The following is a 22,368-nucleotide window of genomic DNA, read 5'->3' as shown; positions in this document are numbered from 1 at the left end:
TTGGATACTGTGGACACTATCTTGTGTAAGATAGCCAGCCACTTACGGTTTTAGAAACTTTTTCTTTTTCCCAACCTCACCTTTGTTAAAAAAACATATTTTCGCACCCTGAGACTGAGTGGTATCTTACAATTGTGATTGTACAGGTGAGAACCCACAGATAGTGACCTGTCCCCCAACTTGGCACTGTTTTATTAGGAAATCTTGTACATTATGAAGCTCAAGATCAACAACCTGATACACTGAGTAATTAATTAAAAAAATGGATTCATCGCAGGATTTCTTTAAGAAGTATGCATGCATAACATGTTTTGGTTTAAAGAAATATGATTACACATAATTTAAAAGAGAGATAGGAATATAAGAATGTGCCATTTCTGAAATGGGGAAAAATGGGGAGCTTCATCATCCTTCCTTTCCCTACCTTTTATTGGTTAAATTTATTTAGAATATAGCAGAAAACCCCAGCTCATGGCACACTGAATATGCTTAATAAGCAATTGTTAAGCTAAAAAATCACAGGAAGAAATTTGAAATAGGTATTCACTACATTAGAAAATGTTCATAAGCTAACTACTAGCTGTGCTGTTTTTCACAAATTATTGCTTCATTTGAAAGTAACTTGGGGGTACGCTTAATCTGATGTACCTTTTTATATTTGTGATTATAAAATATTTTTTTACCTTTAGAGTCATGCCAAAGCACTAATTAATGTTGACAATGCATATACAATTACATCTGATTTAAACAGGATAATCTTTCATGTAAAAGTAACTTTACTGTCAATAAACCTACCAAGACCTTCATGAGCATCTGCCCAAACCAGAGCAATGGCTCTCTACCTAGTATCCTTCCTCAAATTCACCTTAGTCCAATTCAGTTTTCCATCTTCCACCAGGATAATTGCCCCGAGATTCTTCATGTAATTCATTATTTACATTTCAAAAACAAAACTATAGTATGTATGGTTGGAGTACCAACTAATCTAAGTTATAAACTACTTTTATACTCTAAAAGTGAGAAATGTGTACCTTGTACTCTAAAATTGAGAAATGTGCATCAAGGAGTCACTCAATAAGTTCTGAATAACAGGTTGCATACCATCTGGTTCCAGTACTGTTTTGTGACCTAAATAATTAGGTCATAGAAGCACCAGTGTCCTTCTTCTGTAAATGGGGCAATAGCAATATTAACTTCATTGGATTATTCTGAAAATTAAATTGATAATTTAAGTGTTTAGCACATGTTGCTGCAGATTGTCTGCCACTAGGGTATTTGTAAACTTTTCTCCAACCCTTCCCTCCATTCTCCCATGCAGAATAGACACATATTCCATATGTAGGGTAAATGGTTTTTCAGGCTTTTCTGCCCTCCCACCATTAGGATTGCCCTGCCTGATGGGGCACCTGCAGTTGTTACATTGTTGCAAACTGACTTGTTTACTTCTGTGGGCCATGGGAGGAGTATTTAGAGATAGTCACAAGAGAAGCAGAAGCAAGAGAGAAGCAGGACAGAGAAGGGGAGAAAGAAGCCAGAGTAGCCCAGAATGAAGACTTGCTGGGGGCTTGGAGGCCTGCCAGCCTCTTGGCCCCCCAGACACCCCTGCCTGTCGTGTACCTGTTTGCCACACTACATGTAATGCTTAATAAAAGCCTGAGAAAGCCACCAAGGGCTCCGGGACCCTCCTTTACATATCTGCGGGATCATAGGAAACCTGCTCAGTCCTCATCCTGCCCCTACACCATATTACTCATTTTCTTAAGGAGCTTGTCTATAACTCAAAGGTAAGAAATTCATAGTGAGTTAAATCTCACAAAGAACAGGTAGCATTTACCAGGAGGAGGGTTGGGGTGGATCAGGAGAGTTTGAGATACAAAGTCTGTTTCAAATCTTGGGTAAAACCTGATTGGGAAAGATTCTAATGTTACCTCAATGAAAATAATATTTAAAAAAAAAAATTCTTGCTAATTAGATATTAAAATACTAAAAATAAAACAACAAATTTTGAAAAAATATTCCTGGGCCTTTTAGTGCCAGAAAGAGCACAGAGCAGGATATCTATGATGGGAGCAGACCCATAAAAGAGAGACCTGGAACTCTCAGTGCCTTTCTCAGGCTTTTATTGAGCTTTTACAGGTAGTACAGCAACCAGGTACACAACAGGCAGGGATGCCGACAAGTCTTCATTCTTTCCCTGCTCTCTGGCACTCTCTTTTTGCTGCTGCTTCTCTTGGCAAATATAAATACTGCAGCCATGGCCCACAGGAGTAAACAATACAACCAAATATAACAATGTTGCAAAATGCAGGTGCCTGCCATTAGGCATGCAATCCTAATGGCCAGAGAGCGGAAAAGCCTGAAAATCATCTACCCTATGGGCTTTCACTTACAAATTCATTTTATTGAATCAGTTTTAATTCACAAAATGAGAAGCATAACTCCTTTGTGAGGTAGTTAAAAGGTTAACCTTATAAAGGAAAAATTGCTAGTATTTGCTGAGCAAGCTACATACTCTGGTCCCCAGAATTTCCATCTGGAAAATGGGAGTAATAATATATATTTTGCCTGGAAGTTAAGGAAATTATCAATGGTAATAATGGTTAATATATTTCTTTATTTTCCCAATTTTTATTTATTTATTTTTTCCTGTTTTCCAATAGTTGGTTTTTTGTTGGTTTTTGTTTTTATTTTAAAATTTATCATTTTCTTACATTTTTAGACAATATTTGCTTCCCCCCACCCCCTCAGATTGAGTCCCCATAAAATTTCCTTCTCCAAGGCACCCACCAGTGAACGAAAAACACAGTCCCCTGTGCTCCTCCCTCCCTCCCTCTCACCCCTCTCCCTCCTTCTCCCCTGCAGTGTGTCTCTGCTTTATAATTGTTTTTGCTTTGTTGTGTTTTGTACTGTTGTTATTTTTTTTTACACTGATGTCTTATTTGGTTCCCCTCTATTCCTGTTATAAGTGAAACCATCTGATATTTTTCTTTTTCCTTCTGGCTTATTTCACTGAGCATAATTCCTTCTAGCTCCATCCACATTGCTGTGAATGACATGAGTTTATCTTTTTTGATTGCTGAATAATATTCCATTGTGTATATATGCCACATCTTCTTGATCCAGTCATCTATTTTCAGGTATTTGGGTTGTTTCCAGGTTTTACCTATTGTAAATAGTGCTGCAATAAACATAGGTGTACAGGTGCTCTTTTGGAAGCACTGTTTTTGTGTCCTTTGGGTAGCTCCCTAGTAGTAGAATTGCCGGATCGTATGGTAGCTCCATTTTTAGTAGACTGAGGAACCTACAGACAGCCTTCCATAGTGGTTGGACCAGTTTGCACTCCCACCAGCAATGTAGGAGAGTTCTTTTTCACCACATCCTCTCCAACATGTTGTTGTTGTTTGTATTTTTGATATGTGGCATTCTTACTGGTGTAAGGTGGTATCTCAGTGTGGTTTTAATTTGCATTTCCCTGATGATAAGGGATGTTGAACATTTTTTCATGTCTGTTGGCCATTTGCATTTCCTCTTTGGAGAAGTGTCTTTTGAGTTCTGCCCATTTCTTGACTGGATTGTTTATTTTATTTTTGTTGAGCTGTGTGAGTTCTTTGCGTATCTTTGTGATCCGTCCCTTATCAGTTGAACGGAATGAAAAGATTTTTTTCCCAATCAGTGGGGTGTCTCTCTGTTTTGGTTAATGTCTCTTTGACTGTACAGAAGCTGATCTTTGCCTTCACTATCACTGCTTTGGGTAATGAGTCTTTAAAGATGTTTCTGAGATGTATGTCTTGTAGTGTTTTAGCTATGTTTTCTTCTATGTATTTTATGGTTTCAGGTCATATGTCCAGTTCTTTTATCCATTTTGAGTTGATTTTTGTGCATGGTGGGTTAATATATTTCTTCAGTGCATTTTATGTGTTAAACACCATGCTAAGGAATTTATGTAGACAAATTCAACGTTTGTCCAGTGCTAGGCATATAGAAGGCACTCAATAAACACTAGCTATTGCAAATGTTAATAGTGATCTCTTTGTATTCTTATGCCATCGGTAGGAAGTAGATGCAATTCTTCTTGGCCCATGTGCTGAAAATACATATTTTTTTAAAAAGATTTATTTATTTATTTATTTATTTATTTATTTATTTATTTATACAAGCACTGGGTACAGTCAGAAGCGCGGGAGGGTGAGAGAATTCACCAGAGCCAGAGAGGGGAGCAGAGTAGGCAGAAGGACTGAGGTACACTGCTGAGGGGAGCAGCGGGCGGCAGGAGAGGTCTGCGCACCATGTGGGACCCTCCTCCCGTGGCCGGGAGCAACCGGGGATCGAACCGAGCTGCAAAGGCTACGGGCAGCTTTGCAACCCAGCGTTCAACCGCTGCGCCACTGGGGAGGCCCTGAAAATACATATTTTTTTTAAAGTGAATTTTTCTAATGTTTAGTTCCCAAATAGCATTTAATATTTTAAATCAGGTAAGACCTGATTGGTTCCATCTGTATGGTCATTTCTACTTCTATGAAATAATGAACTTTTTTTTAAAGATTTATTTATTTATGCATACAAGAGTTGGGGTACATGCCAGAGGTGTGTGGAACAGAACAGGCAGATTGAGTGAAGTACACTGCTGAGGGGAGCAGCGGGAAAGTTAGGACAGGTTTGCTTCGCCATGTGGGTTGCTCCCTGGCCGGCCGGGTATCGAACTAGTGCTGCAGAGGCTGGGGATTGCTTCATAGTGCGGTGCTTAACCCCTTGCACCATCAGGGAGGCCCAAATGATGAACATTTAATGATAGTTTTTTTTTTTAAAGATTTATTTATTTTATTTATAAAAGCACTAGGTACAGTCAGAAGCACAGGAGGGTGAGGGAATTCACCAGAGCCAGAGCGGGGAACAGAACAGGCAGACTGACAAAATACACTGCTAAGGGGAGCAGCGGGTGCAGGAAGAGAGGTCTGCGTGCCATGTGGGACCCTCACCAGTGGCCGGGGATCGAACCGGCGCCGCAGAGGCTGCAGGCAGCTTCACAGCCCAGCACTCAACCACTGTGCCACCAGGGGAGGCCCTTAATGATAGTTTTTTAACCCATGGATTTGGATAAAGTGGGAAAACACACTACAATGAAATATGTGTGATAACATGAATAGCTATGGTTTTGAATTTTGGAAAATAACCCCTTAGAAGTTTCTAGAAGTAATTGCCCTAAATATATGGGAGATGGAGTTGGAGGAGTCATTGCATTTATAAATATTTTGGAACATTTCTCCTCCCCTAACCCCTTCTCTTCCTTTCTCACTCTTCTTCATTTTGTTATTGGCTTTATTGCTATTATTTGTACTTCCCAGATCCATTTGTGGTAGGTGTGGAAATGTGACAAAGTAATCTTAAAGGCAAGGTATTTTGCTCAAATTGGAAGAATTTCTTTAGTTCCCTGATTTGAAATACAGAATAATTAATTGTTAACATTTATAGATCACCTGTGCCTAGTAAGTAACTTCTGAGTGAACTTTGTACTGTACATATTTTTCTTCCTTTAGCAAATTAGGGGGAAATATGACAAAATGTTGCCCTTTTGGTACATATTTGTATATCTTATCCATAGGTATTTTTAAGCTAATCACCTAAAAAATATTCTCAAATGATATTATCCTAAAAATTGTTTTTCTATAGTCTTAAATACCCACAATTCACCTCAGAGACATACAATAAAGTAAATTTATAACTTGATTTTTTTTAAAGATATATTTATTTATTTATTTATACAAGCACTGGGTACAGTCAGAAGCACAGGAGGGTGAGAGAATTCACCAGAGCGGGGAGCAGAATAGGCAGAGTGACAAAGTACACAACTGAGGGGAGCAGCGGGCGCGGCCAGAGAGGTCTCTGCGCCATGTGGGACCCTCTCCAGGTGGCCGGGGAGCGAACCGGTGCTGCAGAGGATTGAACCGGTGCTGCAGAGGCTTCGGCAGCTTTGCAGCCCAGCACTCAACCACTGCACCACTGGGAAGGCCCCTTTATATGTTTGAAAGTCTGATTTATATGTTTAAAAGCCTGATATCAATGAATGAAACTTATCTTGTGAATCATATTGATATTTCTTTTAAATGTAATCAAAAATTAGTAGTTAAAATTTAATACAAACAAAAAAAAAACCGCATTGATGACAGCTAGTTATATTTGTGAATATAAATCCAGGTGAGAGGCTTGAGAATACAACATTCTCTAAGGATGATAAAAAATAAATTGGAATAAAAGCAAAGAGTGACATGGTAAAATAGAACTTTTTATAGCTTTACCTCTAGAGACTTACCAAAAAAAATTTTTTTAAAGATTTTATTGATTTTATACAAGAACTGGGGTACTGGTCAGAAGCACAGGAGGGTGAGAGAATTCACCAGAGCCAGAGCAGGGAGAAGAACAGGCAGGAGGACCAAAGACACTGCTGAGGGGAGCAGCGGGGGAGGCAGGAGAGGTCTGCTGTGCCAAGTGGGGTTCTCCCTGGCCAGCATGGAATTGAACTGGCGCTGCAGAGGCTGCGAACAGTTTTGCAGCACGGTACTCAACCACTGCGCCACCAGGGAGGCCTCCCCCCCCAATTTTTTTTTTTTTTCCAAAAAAATTTTTTTAAAGGAACAGAAGTACACACCATCTTGTCCTCCTCTTTAAAATGCATTTCATTTAGATGCTCACAATTGCTTTACCTGGATGGTGAACTGATCAATTCCTAGATGGTGATAGTTAATTAAACCCTTTCACTAGCAATGGTTTAATAAGACCAGTCTAACTTCTAAATGTCTAATGTAAATCAATTACATTAGCAGCATAATGAAATATTTTCAAAAATTTTTTAAGCTTTTCTTATTCATGCCAAAATCTTAAAAATACAGATGATTTTGTCTTCGGTAATTTTCTAGTTGTAGGAGAAATCTTGTTTCACTCTACAGGAATGTTCTTTCTGAACACAATATTTCCATCTGGTGAGAAGAGATTTTAACAGTCATTGGTTGTATATGCAAACATAAAAAAAGTCAGTTTGCAATAAGATAAAATAACAATAACACCATTTCTTAAAGATCATACTCAAATTTCCTGCTTTAAATTCTAGGAAAAAACACAACAGGTAGCTTTCCTGTCTACCTGTGACTGTGCAGATGCCTCTCTCTTTCTTTCTACTTTTCCTATGAAACCTCTACTTTTAAAACGAAAAAAAAAAAAAAAATCAACAAACGGGCCTCCTCTGGTGGCGCAGGAGGTTGAGCGCAGTGCAGTGAAGCTGTCTGCAGCTTCTGCAGCGCCGGTATGATCCCAGCCAGCCAGGGAGGGTCCCATATGGCGTGGCAGACCTCTCCTGTCTTGCCTTCTGCTCTCCTCAGCAGTGTATTTCTTCAGTCTGCCTGTTCTGTTCCCTGCTCTATCTCTGGTGAAGCCTCTCACCCTCCCGTGCATCTGGTCTGTACCCTGTTCTTGTATGAATAAATAAATCTTAAAAAAAAATCAACAAACAAAAAGCACCTGGAACAAAGTTGTTGCAATTATTATTTTGTTGGTGGAAGTGTTTCAGGATTTATTTCAACCCTCCAATATCTGCTAAAATCTAAGGCATTTTATTGCCTCTTAATATTTCTCAGTAAACAAAAAAGAAAGCAGAAATGACATAATGATAAATTCATCATCAGTTTTAATCTCAAAAAGAAGAGAGTGAGCCAGAAGACTAGAAATAAGAGATTTAGAGATTTCTGAAATATTTTATGTACAATTATCTATGTTCTAGCTTTCTTATTACTAGAACTAAGGAACACTTGGCTCTACTTTGGCATACCACCGTAGTCCACTGACCTTCTTTCCTGCTTTGCTCTTGCAATTTCTCCCATTATCAACCCCCAACACCCAGTAGCCTCAGTTCTAGGGTTTGTCATTGTTTCGGCTTTATCTTATTTTTTAGTGGTTTTTTAAAATGGTTTAAAAACCCTAAAAGCTACCAGTCAATTGGATATTAGTTTACTTCAGTTATGTAGCCAGCAATATTACCAATTATTATCATCTTTCATCCTCTCTGTGCCTGTTTATAGCTCAAAGGCTGAGTCATACTGTAAAAAGAGAGCAATTTTTGTTCTTGGAAAAATAGCTTTCTGATCTTTTCATGATACTAATTTATAAAAGGCTTTTATCGGGCTAGCAGCTCAATTTTATTTTTATTCCATTAAGGTTCTGGAAGAATTTGATGATGTTATGTTCACAGAATAATAAAAAAATAACATAAAAATTTAAAATTGTTCTTAACAGAATGAAATTATGGCTCATTTTACAGAGCAGCATTCTTCCTCATGGGAAGATAGATAATAAGTTTGTTATAAATTAAATTATAAAGTGTATATTTAAAATAAGTGAGGGCCTCCCTGGTGGCGCAGCAGGTTGAGTGCAGCGCTGTGAAGCTGTCTGCAGCCTTGCAGCGCGGGTTCGATTCCTGGCCAGCCAGAGAGATTGCCACATGGCACAGAGACCTCTCCTGTCTTGCCCGCTGTTCCCCTCAGCATTACTTTGGTCCTCTGCCTGTTCTGCTCCCCACTCTGTCTCTGGTGAATCCTCTCACCCTCCATGCTTCTTGCCTTTACCCCAGCTCTTGTATAAAAATCTTAAAAAAAAAAAGTAATAAAATAAAATAAGTGAAAGTATCACTGTCAAATTTTAAAAGAAAGTGTTTATCAAGAGAAGTCATGAGTTCTAAAATACTATTACAGTTTTTCCCAGCCTCCTATTTATCTTTAACAAATAAAATGTATATGATTATCGCTTATTTTCTGTAGCCACTTTCTGCCTATTTCTCCTTGTAGAGCAATATTAGCTGATGTTTTAAAATTAATACTTAAAGATATCAATATTCAATCAAGTCAGGTTGACTTTTGAAGGCCATAAAATATAATGGTTAGGATTATTGTCTCTGAGATTGAATCCTGTTTTACTTAATAACTATATGATAATCAACAATAAATTTAGGCAAAGCACATTTCTACATGTATCATTTTCCTTATGTGAAAAATGAGAATTTTACATGTTATGAGTAATTATAATTAGTAGAATAGTGGCTGTAATAATACATGTTCAATATATTATAGTGATTATTTATATCAGACAGGAATATTGATGTTAATTCTGAGTTCAAGGATTATCATTTTAATGAACTTTGCTTAGATTTAATAAACATCTTGCATAAAAGCAAAGACTTGGTAAATAATTTTAATAAAGTTTTTGAAACAAATTATCATCATTTATATTTAATAGTTCAACAACTTTATTTTAACCATAGTACAATATATAATAAAACAATAGTTTTCAATATTTAAAAAAGTACATGTTATCACAGATTGTTTTCTCTTTCACGTTAATGGTACTGTTTAGAAAATTGTTTCAAATATTTCCTTCAAATTAGTGCCAATTTTCAGTAAAACTAAAACTATTACATACATTTCAACAGACAATTCTTTTATATACCAAATAGTGCCCATATATTGACATTTATTTATTTATTTATTTATTTATTTATTTATTTATTTGTTTGTTTGTTTGTTTGTTTGTTTGTTTACACAAGCACTGGATACAGTCAGAAGCGCGGGAGGGTGAGAGAATTCACCAGAGCCAGAGTGGGGAGCAGAATAGGCAGAACGATGACCGGCAGCCGGGGATCAAACAGGTGCTGCAGAGGCTGTGGGCAGCTTCGCAACCCAGCGCCCAACCGCTGCACCACCAGGGGAGGCCCCATGTATTGACAATTTTTAAAGAAAATCTTTTTGGCATTTCTTTAAAAAATACAATGTTAAAATTGAAGTGATTAAAATCTATAAATGAGAAAAAAATATGTAAACTTTCAAATTGAGGTATGACCATTAATGATTTAAGGAAAAGTGTAGATTGGCAAATATCCTTCAGGCTATCATTTAAAACCATACAATTCATTTTATTAAATAAATTGCCACTTCTTTGAAGTTTAAATTTTGTCACGTTAGAAAAAGAAACATTAAATACTTTTAAAGTATTTCAGATCATTTTGCATTTTTATTGTAAAGCAAATGCACAAATTTCTATTTTGAAATTTTAGCAAAGGGTTGAGATTATTTTTTTCAGATTTACTGTTTGGGGGAAATAATAGTAAAAGTCTTTTCAGGTATATCAAAGAGTACTTTTTCTTCAAGGTTATTAGACGTTTTCATCATGGGGTTTCTAGCTCACTGATATCTAAATTACCAGAAAAATATGTGTAAAATCACTGTAGGACTTTGAAAGCAAAGAGATAAGGTACAAACCCATTTTAAATCTTCAGTTGGCCTGAGGGTCTAAAAAATATTAACCAGCAATGTTTATTACTTTGTAATATGAGAGTGGTCTTATCTAGAAAGTATTTCTGCCATGTAAATGATATGTGCCCCCCAAGTACTATAACTGTATACAAACAAGGTAAGCTTAACTTTTTAAATAACTTTAAATTTCCCAAACTCTAACTACTATATGATTTTTAAATACAAATGTCTTTCTCCATATGTGTCAAAGTTAATGTGACTTTAGTTTTGAAAAACACTGCTTTAGATTTTGGAAGACATGGTAGGATTCATCTCCAGCATATATGATATTTTTATTGTCTTTTCCTTGTTTTAGGAAATTTTTAAAGTGAGCTGTAGTCCTGCTTTAAGGAGGATAACTGGTTTCTTGAAGATGAAACATTCCTTCTCACAGACCAAGCTGATTATGGTTAGCAAGATCATATTAACTGTACAAGATCAAAGAGGGAAATTAGATTTTGGGGTATGGGGGAGGATGTCTGTGGAAGAATATAGGGACAACACTTCTAAATTGAACAAGATAATATAAGAGGAAATTTCAAAACAAAATATGACTTAAGGTTGGGTAGATAAAGGTTTGGAAAAGCATCAAGCCATGGTATTACCATGGTAAAGATTTTTAAAAAATAATTAAAATCAGTATTTTTTTTTCCCCTCAAACTACATATTTTGGTAAGGAGGTGAATTGGGAGAATTGTGTCAAGAAGTTATAATGATAACTTCTTAGTGTTAAGCTATTCGGTCTATCCTTGTTGATATTTTAAAAGGTAAAGAAATTGTATGAACAAGCATATTAGAAGATTTGGAAAATTTGTAATAACATGATTTTGAAGATTTTTCCATTCATATTTTTTTAAAAATAGCATATTTGTTCTATTTCTTTGAAGAATGTCATTGAAATTTATCAGAATAGTGTTGATCTGTAAATTGCTTTACATAGGATAGCCATTTTGATCATATTTATTCTTCCAATCTATGAACAAGGGATATCTTTCCATTTCTTTTGTACAACAAAAGAGATACTAAACAAAACAAAGAGACACCCTACTGATGGGAGGAAATTTTTGCACACAATACAACTGATAAGGGACTGCTCAAAAAATTCTACAAAGAGATCACATGAATCAACTAAAACAAAGTAAACAATTCAGTCAAAAAATGGGCAGAAGAGCTAAAATTACACTTCTCCAAAGAGGAAATGCCAATGTCCAACAGGTACATGAAAAAATGGTCAACATCACTTGTAATCAGAAAAATGCAAACCAAAATCACATGAGATACCACCTTACACCCATTAGAATGGTACACATTAAAAAAAAAAAAGCAGGAAATAACAAATGTTGGCAAGGATGTAGAGAAAAAGGAATTCTCCTATATTGCTGGTGAGAATGCAAACTGGTCCAACCACTATGGAAAGCTGGGTGGAGTTTCCTCAGACTACTAAAAATGGAGCTTTCATATGACCCAGGAATTCCTCTCCTAATAATCTATCCAAAGGACAAAAAAAAATAATTTAAAAAAGATACCTGCACCTCTATATTTATTGCAGCACTATTTACTATAAGTAATCATGGAAACAAACCAAATGCCCAAAAATAGACGACTGGATCAAGAAGATGTTGTATATACACACAATGGAATACTATTCAGCAATCAAAAATAATAAACTCATGCCATTCACAGCAACATGGATGGAGCTAGAAGGGATTATGCTCAGGGAAATAAGCCAGAAGGAAAAAGAAAAATATTGGATAGTTTCATTTATAGAAGTTATATAGGGGATCCAAATAAGGGATCAGGGACAAAAAATAAATTTATTTTAAAAAAACAACAAAATTAGTAGGCGATCATAAATCAAAGACATTCTTCTAGGGAGGGGGAGGAAAAGGGATCAAAATAGGAGAGAGAATAGCACAAGGGACTGTGATGATGGTTCATGGGCAAATTGGTTGTGGGAATTTTATGGGGAACACACCTAAATGGAGCAATCGTGTAAGCATACATTGTACAAAAATGAACAATAATGTAAAATATAAAAAAATAAAAATATTAATTAAAATGGTATATTGTGGCTGTTTATCCTTTATCAGCTATAGAACCTGATAGTGCTATGAAATTTGAAAGGAGGCTCCAACTTAAGGGAGACAGCACTTTGGAGGATGGATGAAAGTAACTGCAGATGGTTGGATAAGCAGAGAGTAGGCTGTCCACATGACAAAGATGAACTGAGCTAACGTAATGGTCACATGGTTTGGAAAGAGACCAGATTTAACATTTCCAAGTGATCTTGATAGGATTTAATGACTACCAAAACAGAGATAAGGAAACAGTCAAGAAAAAAAGATAGTTAATTTTGTTATTAATTATTAAGAAAATAAGAGGTGAAATAGGGAAGAGATATTTGGACAGGAGGTTTTTAAAGTTGTTCTGAATAAGATAGCTAGTGGGCAATAAAATATATCTGTTTAGGATAGCTTTAAAAGAAAGTCTATTTTAGAATAAGAGTGAGAGAGTAGAGAAACAGCAAATATAAGTATCAGTTCAAGATTAGTAGTAAAGGAAGATAAAAAGATGTTTTTATTTTGACTTGATTTGATTTGGGTGTTGTGGAAAGTAGAATGCTAAAATGGATCCCAGTTAGCATCACCCTTATATAATCTCCTATTTAAATGTGATGAGAACCTGTCAATACAATATGTCACTCTTGAGATTATGGTATTTTATAATGCAAAAGGGAGATTATCCTGGATGTGTCCGACATAATCAGGTAAGCCTTTTGAAAGCAGAGTTTCTCAGGTGGTCTCAGAAGAGGAAGTCATAGAGATGTGTTCTGAATGGCACGGCAGAAGCCACAAATCCATTTGGTGAACTACTAATGGCAAAGTACCTGCACAAAACTGGAAGCAGCCTATAGGAACAACCCCCAACTGTGAGTCGGTGAGAAAACAGGGACCTGAAACCTGCAATTTCAAAGAACAAAATGTCGCAGATGATGTGAATAGCTGAGAAGAGAACCCAGACCTCAGATGTGATAGCAGTCCAGTTCTGTGAGACCCAAAGAGATTTCTCACCCACCCCAACTCTAAGATAACAAAGATATAAAGTTCTTTTTAAGATTTATTTATTTATGCATACAAGAACTGGGGTACAGGCCAGAGGTGCAGGGGTGAGAGGATTCACCAGAGACAGAGTCAGGAACAGAACAGGCAGATCTACTGAAATACACTGCTGAGGGGAGCAGTGGGAGAGACAGGAGAGGTCTGCTGCGCCATGTAGGTTGCTTCCTGGCTGGGGATCGAACTCATGCTGCAGTGGCTGCAGATAGCTTCATAGATTGTGTCTTAACCCTTTTGTGCCACAAGAGAGGCCCAAATTTACAAAGTTTTTAAGCTGCTGAGTTGGTGGTAATTTTTATACAGCAATAGAAAACTGACGCAGTTATTTTATGTTTGTTTTATTTTTAATCTATAGCAGGAAAAAGAAAATGGTTTAAAATGTTAAGAAAACCTAATGGGCATTGTAATGCAATAGTTCTGGACATGGTCAACATGTGAGGAAATGAAGGCTAGAGAAGTTTTGTGTTTTGTGTGTGTGCTACTGGAAACTGTCAGGTGGGGAGTCACAAATAATTGCGGTGTCACTGGTTTTCTTGACCAAGTATGAGAAGGATGAAGAATTCATAGCAGATAAATGACCTTTGGTTTCAAGAGTCTAACTCTACAGTCAGCCAGTTTCCTTTTTAGAGAAAATCTTGTGAAAAGGCCAGCTTTCTCTATCCTAAAAGAAGATTGAGCAATTGATGGATCTGACTCCTAAATTTCGACTACCTGGTGACAGATCATGTTGGTGACTTATTTCAAAACTAAGGTGTATGTAGGATTTAACCTTATAGGCATATTCTGTGTCCCATTTCTTCCATAAAACATTGAAGCAAAGATCACCAAGAGAAAAACAAATAAACAAAAAGAACAAAGAATATTATCTTTACGGCACTGAATAAATGTTCTCCCTGTATGTTAAAATTTGCCACTAAGGCTGAATTTGATAAAAGTCTAATCTTAACTCTCAATTTTTTCTTTAAATATTAAAACTTATTAAATATATGTAATAGTTCATAATTATTATACTTTCTCATAGGTTGTTTTCTTTATCAGTATGAGATGGTGCTTTTTGCCACTACTGATTTTCTCCTTACATTCTATTTTATCTAATAAATATCATCATATTACCATTTTAAAGAGTTACTTGTATATATCCCCATCTATTTTTCTTGTATTACTCTATGAGATATTCTCTCCCATATTTTATGTCTCTTGGAAACATATTAGCTTTAAATTTTTTAACAAGTGTCTCTGAGTCCTCTCTAATAATAAACCTAATCCTTATTTTCTCTGCATATTTCTGTGTACTTGAGTGGAATTTTATTTCTTCTATTCTAGCAATCTTAAGTATTAATATAATTTAATAATCATATTTTACCATAAAAGTACAACTGATTAACACAAAATATTCTTAAATTGAAAGATTCATTTATTTACTCTAAAATATTTTTGAGTTCCCATGTATGTTATATATAACCAATCTTCTAAGTATTTAGAATACAACAAATAAGACCAGAAAATTCCCTTCCTTGATGAATTTTCTTTTTTTTTTTAAAGATTTATTTATTTATTTAAACAAGAACCAGGGTACAGGCCAGATGCACAGGAGGATGAGAGGATTTACCAGAGACAGAGCGGGGAACAGAACAGGCAGATTGATGAAATACACTGCTGAGAGGAGCAGCGGGCGAGACAGGAGAGGTCTGCCGCACCATGTGGGACCCTCACCAGCCTGCTGGGATTGAACCAGTGCTGCAGAGGCTGTGGACAGCTTCACAGTGCAGCACTCAAACTTCTGCACCACCAGGGGAGGCCTCCTGATGAATCCTCTATCTTAATTTATAGCTATATCTGTGTGAGACCCTGTTCTAAGTGTTTTATATATACCACATATTTTATTCGTCACAATAAGCCCACTACACTACTACACAATAAGCCCATTTACAGTGTAGAAAACATTAACATAGTGAGTAAAGTTACTAGTTAAATTCCAACAATTGTGCAATCTGACTACTAAAAGTGACCCTTAATTATTGCATTCAGTAGTTCTTAAAGTTGAATGATTTTAAAATCAGCGTTCAAAACAATTAATTGGTTTGTTATATTGTTTAAAACAACTAAGTTTTTTTTTTTTTTTTAAATAATCTAAGTTTTATTTTTTTTTTATTTTTTTTTTTTATAAATTTTATTGTTATATTCCCCATACAATTGCAGCCCCCCATTCTGACCCCAATCCCTCCCCTCCCGCCCCCGCCCGCCTAAAAGTGTCTCTGGTTCATAGTTTTTTGTTGATTTTGATTTTCACTTTCTTATAGTTATTCATTTTCCTGGTCCCTTATTTAAGTTTTCTAGATTCCTGCTATGAGTGAGACCATCCGGTATTTTTCTTTTTCTTTTTGGCTTATTTCGCTGAGCATGATCCCTTCCAGCGCCATCCATGTTGCTGCAAATTGCATGTGTTTATCTTTTTTGAATGCTGAGTAATATTCCATGGTATATATGTACCACATCTTCTTGATCCAGTCATCTATTTTTGGGCATTTGGGTTGTTTCCAAAGCTTAGCTATTGTAAACAGTGCTGCTATAAACATAGGGGTGCAGGTGTTCTTTGGAATTGATGTTTCTGTGTCCTTTGGGTAAATACCTAGGAGTGGAATTGCTGGATCATATGGAAGCTCTATGTTTAGTAGGTCCAGAAATCTCCACACAGCTCTCCACAGTGGTTGGACCAGTTTGCACTCCCACCAACAGTGCAGAAGAGTTCCTTTTTCTCCACACCCTCGCCAGCATTTGTTGTTGCTAGTTTTTTTAATATGTGCCATTCTCACTGGTGTAAGATGGTATCTCATGGTAGTTTTGATTTGCATTTCCCTGATGGCAAGTGATGTTGAACATTTTTTCATATGCCTGTTGGCCATTTGCATTTCCTCTTCAGAGAAGTTTCTTTTTAGCTCTTGTGCCCATTTTTTGACTGGATTATTTTCTTTGTTGTTGCTGAGTCTCATCAGCTCTTTGCAGATTTTTTAAAACAACTAAGTTTCAATCCAAACTTTTTAAAAATTGAACTCTATATTAAGATCATATGTATAACTTAATAGTTAAAATAAAATATCACATTTTATTTTTATACAAAAATAAATAATCTCATTTTTATCAGATACAGTATTTGATGGGCCCAAAAAATTCTTAAGAAAGCAAAACACCATCATCCTTTGTTATAAACAGTTTTTAAAAGATATGAGAAGAACTTGTCAGAATTCTATCTTATGACTCATTGGCACTCATTAAATATATTTGAATAAGTATCTGTAGCATTTGGAATGCAAAGCCTGATATTTTGAGATTAGGACCAAAGTGCATTGCTGTGCTTACAGTTATATAATACTTTTCTCAGGTTTCCTATGTTATGTTCTTCCACACTGATAGCAGATATGGATAATTTTAGTGCTTCTCTTTCATTAGAGACAGAAGATAGAAGACTTTTCTGTTTTTTTTTTTTTGTGTGGTTTCTTCACCATGGGTCTGTGAAACACTGGTTAGACATACAGATTTACAGATTGTTTCATGAATTGTTCTATAATTTAACAGTACACATGAAGACACAATGCATTACAAGAAATTATAAAGAAGAAAGTACAAATAAAAATTCAGCAAAAACTTAATAGAAGGGAAGGGGCCATTTTTTGTTGTTTCTGCTTTGTAATACGCACATCTTTAATTAAGTGCTCATTAAGTAAAACATCATAAAACTATTAGTACATTTCATAAAAAATTAAGGACAAAAGTTGGGCCTCCCCGGTGGCACGAAGGGTAAGTACAACACTGTGAAGCTGTCCACAGCCTCTGCAGTATGAGCTTAATCCCCAGCTGGCTAGGGAGCTACCCACATAGCACAGTAGACCTCTCTGGGCTCGCCCACTGCTCCCTTTAGCAGTGTATTTCAGTCAATCTGCCTGTTCTGTTCCCCACTCTTCTCTGATGAAAATTCTCACCCCCGCACCTTTGGCCTGTACGCCAGTTCTTATACACATAAATAAATCTTTAAAAAGTCTTGAAAGTTTCTCGATTTATTTTTGATAATATGTATTTCAAGTTGATATTCTAATGCAAGCCTTTGAAAGGAATCATTGAATATATCTTTTGGTAATATTCTTTTCCAGAATATTTTCTGAATTAATATGACCAGAAGAAATATATTGCTCTTAAAATATAAAATTATTATTAAAGTTCAACCATCCAGGGTCCTCTCTTGTAGCACAGGTGTTAAAGACACACAGCACTATCAAGCTACTGCCAGTCACTGCAGCACGAGTTCACTCCCCGGCCACCAGAGAGCTGACCCACCTGGCTCAGCAGACCTCTCCTGTATCGTCCACGGCTCCCCTCAACAGTGTATTTCAGTATATCTGCCTGTAGTGCTCCATATTCTGTCTCTGGTGAATCCTTTCACCCTGCCCCCATACCTCTGACCTACACCCCAGCTCTTGTATGCATAAATAAATAAATCCTGGGCCTCCCTGATGGCACAAGGGGTTAAGACACAACCCGTGAAGTTATCCACAGCCTCTGCAGCAGGAGTCCAATCCCAGAATAGGGAGCTACCCACATGGCTCAGCAGACCTCTCCTGACTCGCCCGCTACTCCCCTCAGCAGTATATTTCAGTTGATCCGCCTGTTCTGTTCCCCACTCTGTCTCTGATGAATCCTCTCACCCCTACACATCTGGCCTGTGCCCCAGTTCTTGCATACATAAAATAAATCTTTAAAATAATAAACATTTCAAAAAATAAAAAATAAAGTTCAACCATCCAGCAGAGCAAATATGAATCAAGTTCATATTATCTCTCTCTTTTTTAATCATCTTACCCTCTACTTGCATTATTTCAAATTAATTACTTAGCAAAGGATAAGAACATCAAATGCTACTAAGAAGAACAGGACATGACAAACTCAGGAAGGAGAGAATCAGCAACATTATAAATTTATATATATAGCAAAAATTTATATATATATGTATATATATATAGTGCAGCCATTTTAAGAGTTCGTAATGGAGTTAGCTACAGAAGAATAAGTATAAGAGGACTAGATCTTTTACAAGCTGGATTTAAAATGGCATAGTTCAGCAGAATGAGTATGGACCTCTTATTGGAGAAATAAGAGAAAATGCAGAACTACAAAAGGACACCCTCTGAGAAAGTTCTCACACATTTGGGCATGTTATCTGGTTAGAATAGGCCAAAATTTGACACTTTTATTTCCAACCTTTGACCCTGAACATCTGGAAACCCAATTTGAGTCAAACAGAAGGAAGTTTTCTTTACTTTAAAAATGTCTGTAGTGGAGGAATGTGGAATTTAAGTACTTAGCATCCAAATTGCTAGCAAACACTGCTGATATTTATGTACTTGTGGGGAGCTCTAAAGTATGGAACTTTGGTCAGGAAATAGATGTTCCAGAACTTTGGCAATAGTGCACATTGTTATTTCTGGTGATGGATTTAGACAACAGCTGAGTTGAGCAAAATCACCCAGTCCTTTGATGTTCTTTGATGTCCTAATTTAATAGAAATACTCCAGTTTCAGAATTTTAAATATGCTGAGGCATTCTATATCCACACACATGCATGCCACATAATAGTATAGGTAATTTTTATTTTAAAGGCATTTTCATCTGTAATGAAAATCTACAATTTTAATTAGTATATTTTAAAATATAAGAAACAATGTTATCTGTCATAGTAACTTCAATTTATTTGGTCTATATTAAAATAAATTATATCACAAAATATGTGACAAATATTAATTTTTATCTTATATAAAATAACTGTGTGTTCATACTTTTGTTGACTTTCTCTGTTATAGTCAATTCTGAATCATAAGATAAGCATTTATCCACTTATATATAACATGGTTAATGAAAAGTAACACACTTCAGGGTCATAGAGACTAGGGTTAGTTATTCAGACACTTTCTGGCTGTGTGATCTCAGAAAAGTTACATAACTTTTTAGAGTCCAGTTTTCCCATCTACAATTGGCATTTTGTTATGAATATATGGTAGTGTTACTGTGAAAAGGAACAGTGATCTATGTAGAACACAGCTATGCCCTCATCATAGCTATCATTATCAACTTTATTATTAAACCGTTGGAAAATCCATCTAGAACTAGAGAAGTTCCAGAATTATTAATTGCCCAGGCAAATCTAAGTATTTACTGTTAGCTTAATAATTCTTACAGCCCCAGGAGTCATGGCAGCACTGTGAAAGAAAAACTATCTTTTCTTTGTATGGAGAAACCACACACAGGGATAATTGGATGTTGGTCAGTTAAAAAAAAAAAAAAACTGGAAAAATTTTATGGCATTTGATTAAATTATATTGCAGAAAACATATCTGCTCTATTATGAATATTAAGTATCATGTAGTAAATGTTAATCATTAGTAATGGCTCTATTTACAACTCACACTGCTATTCTTCCAGCACCCTAGAAAAGACATTATCTTACCATGCAGTTTGCCAAAATGAATTGACTTGGAGATAATGTGATTTCTAATTTGCAGTCTCTTTACTGTCTTTAATTGAACTGACTCAGTTTTTTTGTTGTTGTTGTTGTTTTTTAGTTTCATTTTATTGTTTTGCCAAAATTTCTTTGCAAGACTTGATTCATGCCAGAAATTTGTACTTAAGTATGTGGCAAGAATACAAAATATTTACACATTCCCAAAATTTTATGTATTGTAAAGAATGACTGTCTGTACTTGAGTATTTTATCTTACTGATTTAAGCAGGAATTAATATATGTTCTTAACAAGTTTTGTCTAAATTTGCAAGGTTGAGGCTATTTTGCTACTATCCATAATTACTATTTTTATTTGAAGGATATTTTGATATATGATTTGATATATACCTTACTACAATCTGTATTTTCTGGCATCTACACAGAAAAAAAAAAAACAGTTTACAACTACATGAATTACTGAATTTGTAATTACATTATCTTAAAATCATTAAAAGCAAATAACTAACAAGAAAAAAGTCAAGATTACATCAGCATGTAATAAACATACTATTTTAAGGAAGCAGATGAATACTACCAATTACTAGATATGATCTTGAATCTGAGCTTAGCTATAGGTGGGAGGGCAGGTAATACCATTTAGTTTATTTAAAAAGTACATGCTTTCACTTTCAGCATTTAGAGTTTTTATTGTCACTGTAGTAGTACAAAAGGAAATTTTATTTTTTTAGTTTTTTCCTTCCTTTTTAGTTTATTTTGAAAACTCATCTTTGTTTTATTTACCATCGCAGTTCATATAGCACAGTGCTTTCTGAAAATGCACGTGCAGTTCCCATTATCTTGGGAAACTTGCACGCATCAAGGAAAGAACAACCCCACTGCATAGGATCTTTCATGTGTGGGATTGTGATCGCCTGGTCTACCTTGAGGCTTGCAATGTTCTTTGGGTATTTTATCATCAGGCAAGGTCAATAACATCTTGAACACACAGACATAGACTCTTTTAAGTGACCACCTGTCTGTTCAAATGACCAGAACATCATTTTCTATGTAGACAAATATAAGCATTCTCAATTGCAATGTGTACAAGAATTATACATGATTAAAAGACAGTTGGTGCATTTATGAGTTTAAGGGAATTATGTAGTTTATGGTTCTTTTAGTATTATCCATTGACAGGGGGAAAAAGGAACAGTCTTTTTTTTTTTTTTCCCAAATGTAGTACCCAATTAGATCTTATTATACTCTAAATTTAGAGCCAACTTCTAGCCTATGTGGTTCTATTTCCAATATTCAACAGACTATTCACATTTATCACAGACATGATAGAAACTATTATATTCTACAATGTATATGCTATTTCCAGATCTGTGTGAATTTATAATTATTCCTGACAGGTATATTTAACAACAGCAGCCATATAGTAGGTCCACTTGAAGTAATAAGAAAATCAACAGAAAATTCACACTCAGCAGTGAGAGCCAAAATCATTTCCTAAACAAGAACTCTACCAAAGAAAAAAAAAAAAGAAAAAAGAAAAAAAAGAAGAAGAAGAAGAAAAGAAGGAAAGGAATGGAGAGTGGGAAGAAGGGAGGTGGAGGGAGACAGAAGGAAAAAAACAAGTGCTTCAACAATATATGTGTATAGCACCAATCTAATTGAGCAACATAATTCAATACTCACATTAGGAAAACTGGCTATTGACATTTTTAACTAATCTAATGCTCACAAAATCAGTCAATGTATATGGTAAAGATATCAGGATATTATTGACATTGCATTCTTCAATGCTATCAATAACAGACATAACATGAGACATTATGTCCTTATAATTATTAATTCTTGGTCTGTGCCTTTTTTGTACAGATATATGTGAGTGTGTGTTCTCTTCCTTCTATTCATGCACATTAGTGTGCTTTTGCATATGTATACACATATATACTTCACACAAATATACTTATAAAGCAGCAGGAAGAGACACTAACACAATTATTTTTATTTATTTATTTGTTTGTTTGTTTGTTTGTTTTTAGTGGGACCCTCCCCGGCGGTGGCGGGGGAAGGAACCGGCACTGCAGAGGCTGAGGGCCCCCTCACAGCCCAGCGCTCAACCGCTGCGCCACCAGGGGAGGCCCTAACACAATTATTTTAAATATTAACATTCATTAGGCACATTCTTTGTACCAGATGACCTGGTAGGTATTGATAATACAAAAGTGAACCAAAGAAATACTATCTGTCCATATAAATTTTAAAATCTAGTAGGGGATATGTTAAAACAAAGGAAATCAATAACAGTGGGAGAAAGTGTTGTGATCAGTGTTAGGGAGCACAGTGGAGATATAGTTAATACAATACTGAGTATTAAAAAGGGAAATTTAGGGCCTCCCTTGGGGGCGCAGGAGGTGGAGCGCTGCGC

This window comes from Talpa occidentalis, unplaced genomic scaffold (genome assembly GCF_014898055.3).
Source record: "Talpa occidentalis isolate TD23 unplaced genomic scaffold, MPIMG_talOcc4v2.1 talOcc4.4, whole genome shotgun sequence".
NCBI classification, from domain to species: Eukaryota; Metazoa; Chordata; class Mammalia; order Eulipotyphla; family Talpidae; genus Talpa; species Talpa occidentalis.
Note: the sequence above shows the minus strand (reverse complement) of the source record.